We start from the raw sequence: 7,282 nt of genomic DNA on the forward strand, positions 1-7,282 counted from the left end.
CTTACAGGACCAGGAAAAAATTGTGGCACGCCTTTATATATATGTTTAAAGATGGTGTCTGGTCCCTGCATACTTCGGCGACGACACACTTCCCTTATTGCTATCGGCCATATTTTCTAAAACCTCTGCTAGTCGGCAATAAAATATACATACCAAGCTTCAAGAATGACATTCTTGTCTTAGATTTGAGGGCCACAAGTTTCTCAAAAATTCAACTCCCACATGGGGTGGAGTATGGCGAGCTGGACACCTTCTTCTCACCTGATGATGATTCCACAGTATATCTCATCCATGCTAGGAAGTTTCAACTTCACATCTGGCTAAGCAATGAGGACAACTGGTTTTGTTTGCGAGGGATGTATGCTAATTTGAGGATGTCAGATCACACTTGTGAGAATGATTATACTGTCCACATAAACTATGTGGGGGAGAATGCTGAGTTTGCGTTCTTGCACGTTGATTGCTACATAGTATACTTGGATATATTTTTTTAGAGAAAAGGCATACGCCTGACTTTATAAACAAAGCCATCAGGCAGAGTCACGACACAGCCAACCAAACACCACAGAAGCAAAGCAAAGTTTAAGAAGTACGAGTACATGGCAACCAGCCAAACATGGCACGCAGGCCAGCCAAGAGTCCAAAAGAATAGGAGTTTAAGCCATCCTCCTAGATCGCCGCAGCAGGAAAGAAGCCGTAGATCTCATCTTAGATAACATGTCGTCGAAAGCCTCTAAGTCCACTCCCTTAGTCAATGATCTTCACTGCTGCAAAAAGACATTGGCTTTAAATAAGCAATTCACAGGGTTAGCCGGAAAAATATGCTCGATAGTGAACTTGTTTCTAGTAGTCCACAGCGACCAACATATCGCTGCCCAACCAACCCAGAATACCCTCTTAGACCGGCCTGATAAAGTACTGACACATCGCCGCAGGTCCTCGAAGGAAGATGGATTCCAGTTAACATGAAGCCAAAGTCTAATACAACTCCAAAGGAATTTAGCCCATGAGCAATGAAAAAATATGTGCTCGGAGTTTTCAAGAGCCCCACATAAAGCGCATCTATCAGAGCCCGGCCCGTTCCTCTACCTAATTTGATTAGCCGCAGGGAGTTTACGACGGAAAGCTTGCCACAAGAAAAATTTTATCTTAGGAGGAATACGTGCCGACCAAATATCCTTGAATTTCACTGTATGGGCACCTAAGATAAGTTTGGCGTACGCGGATTTAACTGAGAAACGCCCCGAAGAAGAGTGAGGCCAGACAACCGAGTCATCTTCCTCTGAGAGCAAGGGGATGCAGGCAATAAGACGTTGCCAATCATCCAACTCCACAGGAGAAAGGGTTCGCCGGAAGTCAAGGTCCCAATTGTGAGCCGAGAGCTCAGAGATAGAGATCTCGGTAGCAGAGCAATACGAGAACAGGGTCGGGTAGGCCACCGCGAGAGTGGTATCCCCAACCCACCAATCTAACCAAAAGCGAGTGGACTTACCATTCCTAACTACAAACTTAACGAGGGACCGAAATATCGGGCGAACTTTAACAAGCTGACGCCAAAACTGAGAACCACCTGAGGAAGAGGCGAACATGGGGCTCGAGGAGGGGAAATACTTAGCTTTAAGAAGAGATAGCCAGAGGGGGCGCTCCTCGAGGAACATAATTTTCCACCACCATTTTATCATGAGGCACTTGTTCATGACCATCGTGTTAATGATGCCTAAGCCCCCCATGTTCTTAGGCCTACATATTAGACCGCACTTAACCATCCTATATTTGCGCTTATTGTCAGAGGAGTTCCAGTAGAAAGAACCCCTATGCTTGTCGAAACCAGCGTGGGTCCCTCTGGACAGGAGATAAAAGCCCATTAGAAACATCGGAAGGGAGGAGAGGCACGCATTAGTGAGGTCAACCTTGCCCGCCTGGGAATTATACCGGCCTCTCCACGGCAGGACTCTGTTCCCTACTTTAGTCACTGTCGGGGCAAAGTCTTTTGCCAGTAGCTTGAGAGGGGAGATTGGGAGGCCCAGGTATTTGAAAGCGTAAGAACCAAGGGAGAAGTTCAGAAGATGCGCCATTGTCTGAGCTTCAGAGTCGGGTACCCCAGTCACAATTACTTCGCTCTTTGAAAAGTTAATTTTAAGACCCGATAGCGCTTCAAAGCATAGGAGAAGGAATTTCAGGTTCGTGAGACTGGCCTCATTAAGTTCAACCATAATAATGGTGTCGTCCGCGTATTGAAGGTGAGTGATGCCATTGGGTCACAAGTGAGAGCTAACAGGTGTAATGTGACCAGCACTAGCTGCTTGAGAAAGGATATGAGAAAGAGCATCCGCAACGAAGTTAAAGAGAAGGAGGGGGACGCCGGGTCTCCTTGTCTAAGGCCCCTACCGTTGGCAAAGAAATTACTAATCTGCCCATTAACCGCCACAGCCATGTGCCCTCCCGAGACGAGCTGCATAAGACGGTGAACCACCGCACCCTCGAAACCTTTAGCAAGAAGGACTTGGCGAAGAAAATTCTAGCTCACCGAGTCATAAGCCTTCTCGAAGTCAAGTTTAAGAACCACTGGCTTAGTACCCTTGGTCCGCAAGTCATGGACAATCTCATGCAAACATAGAACACCATCCAGAATAAATCTACCCTTTATAAACGCTGATTGGAAAGGGCTAATAACGCGATGGGCGATCGGAGAAAACCTTGTAGCCAGACCCTTAGCCGGGATCTTCGCAAAGTTGTTAATTAAGGCAATGGGCCAAAACTGGGAGATCAAGTCAGCACCTTTGACCTTAGGGATGAGAGTGAGTACCGCGTAATTAAATCTTGAGATGTCAACAGTTCCCAGCCAAAAACCTTGAATAATTGCCTGAATGAGGCCTTTTAACTGAGGCCAGAACTGCCTAAAGAAAGGAATGGAGAAACCGTCAGGCCCGGAAGCTATGTTAGAATTGGCAGTTCGGATCGCATCGAAGATCTCCTCTTCAGAAGGGGGAAACATCAGTCCCTCGTTTTCATCGCTCGAAATTTGTTCGAGGGGAGACCAAAAGGTAGGCGCTAACCTAAAACCCAGCTCGGGTTTAGCAGATCAGAGAGTAGAGAAGAAATGAACCACATGTCGCATAATCACAGATTGATCAGAGACCTTGACGCTATCAATAAGGAGGCTACCGATCAGACATCGCCGACGTCTACCGTTCGCGATGGCAAAGAAATAGGCCGTGGGCGAATCACCCTTTAAAGTCCAATTAATAGTGCCTCTTTGCTTCCAATACACTTCCTCCTGACGGTAAATACCCAAAAGTGCCTCTTCAAGACCGTACCGGATCTGCCACTCGGCCGGGGAGAGGCCTAAGTTGTCCGCGCGAGCATCAAGCACATCAATTCGAGCAGCCAGCCTAACTTTGTCACGCCTTGACTCAGCAAAGTGATTCTTAGACCAACCCCGAAGGAATCTACGAAGAAAATAGGAGCATTGATGCCAGTCGTCCATCGGACCAAAAGATCGGCGGTTAGAAGACAGGAAAGACGAAATCTTTTGCGCAATCAAGTCGGCAAAACCCTCAACATGGAGCCAGGAGGCATCGAACTGAAACCTCGGGAAGGCAACCGTATGAGTACCATCATCAAGAATCAAGGGGGAGTGATCCGAGCCCACTATAGCTAGGGCTCTGAGAATGGCACAGGGAAACAACAAATCCCAACTAGGACACAAGAAAACCCGATCAAGGACAGAACGAATGGGAGATGTTTGGCGATTCATCCAGGTGTAACGGGCCCCGACCCTAGGAATTTCACGAACCGCCGTGTCTCTGATGAAAGCACTGAACGCGTCGGCCAGCGGCCATGAGAAGTTAGAGGAACTCTTATCCGAAGGGTAGCGCATCAAATTGAAGCCTCCCCCAATCATAAGTGGCAGCTCACAAGATTCAATTTTATTACGAAGTTCATCCAGAAAAATATATGACATAGAATGGTCAGCCGGACCATATACCACCATAATTTCTAGTAAAGAATTAAGGATTCGATGAGAAACCAACATGCTAGCCCAAAAAATGCCATGGTCAATAGGGACAAAATCAAAAACATCTTTCTTAGTGCCAAGAAGAATACCACCCGAATGACCAACAGGAGCCACAAAGTTCCAATCGAATCTATCGATCCCAGAAATGGCAGAGAGTTCATATGGGGAGAAGGAGGGTTTGAAAGTCTCGACAAGACCAATGATATCAACATTTTCAGAACGAACCAAGTCTTTTAGCTGCTCCCTGTGCCCCCTAGCACCGAAACCCCTAATATTCCAAAATAGAGCCTTCATCTAAAAGAGAGGTTTTTAATTCGAAGGCTCGACCTGCTAGGAGCCTTGCAGGATTTAGCACGTTTCCCAGCCCCACGTTTAGAAATAGCCGAGGGAGCCTGACTCCTGTCAGATCCCCCCTCATCCCCACCGGCCACAACCAGTGGGGCAATCAATCCTAACCCAGCCTCCTTGGCTTTAGCGATGTCAGCCTGAGCTATTTCATTAGCCCTAATAATGCCAAGCAATGAAGAAGGAGAACCCAAACTAGTGTCAAAGAAAATACCCACATCATCTAAAATACTAAGCAAATGATCATCAGATTGAGACGGAAGTACTAAACGAACAAGAGAATGGACATCGGGGTTAGAAGAGGGGGGCATGGACGCGAACCTGGAGGTGGAAAATCCCGAGCCACAGCGCGCCGAGTGGCCCGATCAGCCACCCGCTCGCCGCTGTTGGAGACGCAACCGCAACGGCGCAGGACAAACACGACAGGGAGATGCCGCAGCAGAAGACGGGCCCGAGGCCGTACCCAAGTCAGCATCCAGCCTGCGGCAGAGCCCAGCCGCAGACTGCCTTGAATCACCAGACGCCCTGCTTTTAGCAGAGAATTTCTTGACCGACGACTTCTTCTTCTTCTTGGAGGCCAAGGGGCCGGTCGGGGGCAAGTCTTCAATGCCTGAGAGGGATGTAGAGGCAGGGTGGGCTGGAAGGTTAGAGCACACCGCCGAAAATGGTGTTTCCTTCACCCCACTAGTAGCAGCAGCCCCTCCAACCGAATCCGGCAACAAATCATTAGCCCCCCGGCCGACCGGAGCATTCTCCTTCAGCAGGTCCTGGTCTTCTGGAGAGAGCCCGTCCCACTCCGACTGGGTAAAGCGCTGATCATTTCCATGCATAGAATCCTCCGGGCAACCGTCACCATCCTTGCTCTTGTCATCATTGCCGGAAGCAGGGGCGGGGGAGGAGGTGGGGGCGACACCGGGCCCGAGTCACCCTCCACCCGGACCCTGAGCCGGAAGCCGCCAGCCGAGGGGAAGACATCAATGGAGCCACGGATACAGAGGGGATCAACACACCACACCCGCAGACGGACCGGCCCGAGGATAGCCAGAGATTCTTGATCAACCTCAATAGGTTTGCCGATAAGCACCCCGAAAGCCATCAGAAACGCCGTGGAATGCAGCATAGGAGGGACGTCATCAACTAAAACCCATACATCAGACAGGGAGGAGGTAGCCTTGGAGCCATTAGATGCAGCCTTGACCAACACAACCAATTGGTTCAGAGGCAACGTGAAGCTAGTGCAGGAGGAAATCATCCGGAGGCTTTCCTTGGAGGGGAAAGTTGCAGCAAACTCAAAATCTGAAAGTTGCAGTATACTTGGATATTAAGTGCAGGATCATGTGTAAAGTGTATGACATGACAGTAAATTATCAATTTGTGTTTGGTGTTTATCCATTAATGATGATGTGGCCTCCCACATTCCCTGTGCTCAAGTATGATCCTTCAAGGTTTACCTTTTGGCCTTTTGGTTATGCTACTATAATTTTATTTGTGTGGTCGTAACAGAAGTGTAGAGGAGAAACATGTGTCGTCATAATAATATGGGTGTTCCATGGGAGGATGAGGGTGTCCCCTGTGCATGGGTGCAAGGTTAGTGAGCTGAGAAGGAAATGGGATTTTGAGATGGATAAGAGAAAAACTGTGATCCTCAAGCTATTACGTCTCAGATTGTTAACGCTTAGTATTTTTGGAATGTTGTTTTACGGTGGAATCAATTCTTATTTCTTTATGCTGGATCAATTTACATTGGATTTCAATTATGAATCATACATTACTATAAGATGTGTTTCAATTATGAACCATACATTTTACACTAGCATGCTTGTGGTTATGTATGTTTTCTCCTTGATTCAACTTATTGAATTTACATTGATCTATTGGCTTCTTTCGCTTGTAGGCAGGAGAGTGGCGTTGAAATGGGTGGATCGGAAACTGTGAACACATGAGATCTGCCAATGTGCTATGCCGGTTCAGCAGGTGAGGTAAAATCATCTTTTTTCTGTGTATGGTTTTGTCTTGGTTACTCAATTTATAAGATGTTGCATGATTTATTGTTTAACTTTACTAGTGCATGATTTTGATTTATATCTAGGCGGTATAGTACTTACATTTCCAAAAATCATGCCTTCGAGTTTCTCGAACATTTTTAGACAAATGACAACTTCCATTATCCGGCTTTTAGGAAGCCAAAGAAAAAACGAGTTTTGTTCAATAGGTTACCAGTTTTCAGAAACTTGGCTCACCCCATACTAGAAAATCCAAATTACAACAGCAAGGTCGATCAAGAGAAAAATAACCCAAGCTGCACGCAAGGAAGTTGAAGAACAAAGACGGATCCTACCTCTTCATGGAATTTTGCTTAATACCCGTGCTTATCCAGTAATCCAGTAGCTCTATCAGCAGTTTGATTAAACTGAACATCTTCCAGGTCACCAAGTAGGTCGCATAGTTTGGAACCATCACTGCCAAACAGAGATCGTCTGAAATCAATGTGTCATCAGGATCTAAAATCTTACAGAAGCAGGAAGGATATTTTTAGTTTTAAAAGGAGCATCTCCCTTCCAATTTCCAAATATCAGTCCAGAAGAAAGTGCATTTTCCAGTATCCAAAGTTTTCACCATACCAGACATGATCCACTTGGCAGCTTTTCTTCAAACCCAAAACCTAGAACCCCCCTGAAGACATGTACTGAAAGATGCTTTTTTCCAGTTTGTCGGTACTTAGTTCTCAGCAGATGACTCCACATAGAGTCATGATGATTCGCCAACTTGTCAGTCCATTTAGAAATTAGTGCAATATTCATAATTTTGGTATTGAGAAAGCCCAACCCCACAAAGTTGTTTGGCCTGCATAAAGAATCCTAGCTAGCCATATGGTAGCTAGGTTTTTCCCCTTTCCCTGACCAAAAGAAGGTTGATCTC

The sequence above is a fragment of the Triticum urartu genome, chromosome 1A, assembly GCF_056163025.1.
Source record: "Triticum urartu cultivar PI428250 chromosome 1A, HENAU_Tu73, whole genome shotgun sequence".
In the NCBI taxonomy this organism is placed as follows: domain Eukaryota; kingdom Viridiplantae; phylum Streptophyta; class Magnoliopsida; order Poales; family Poaceae; genus Triticum; species Triticum urartu.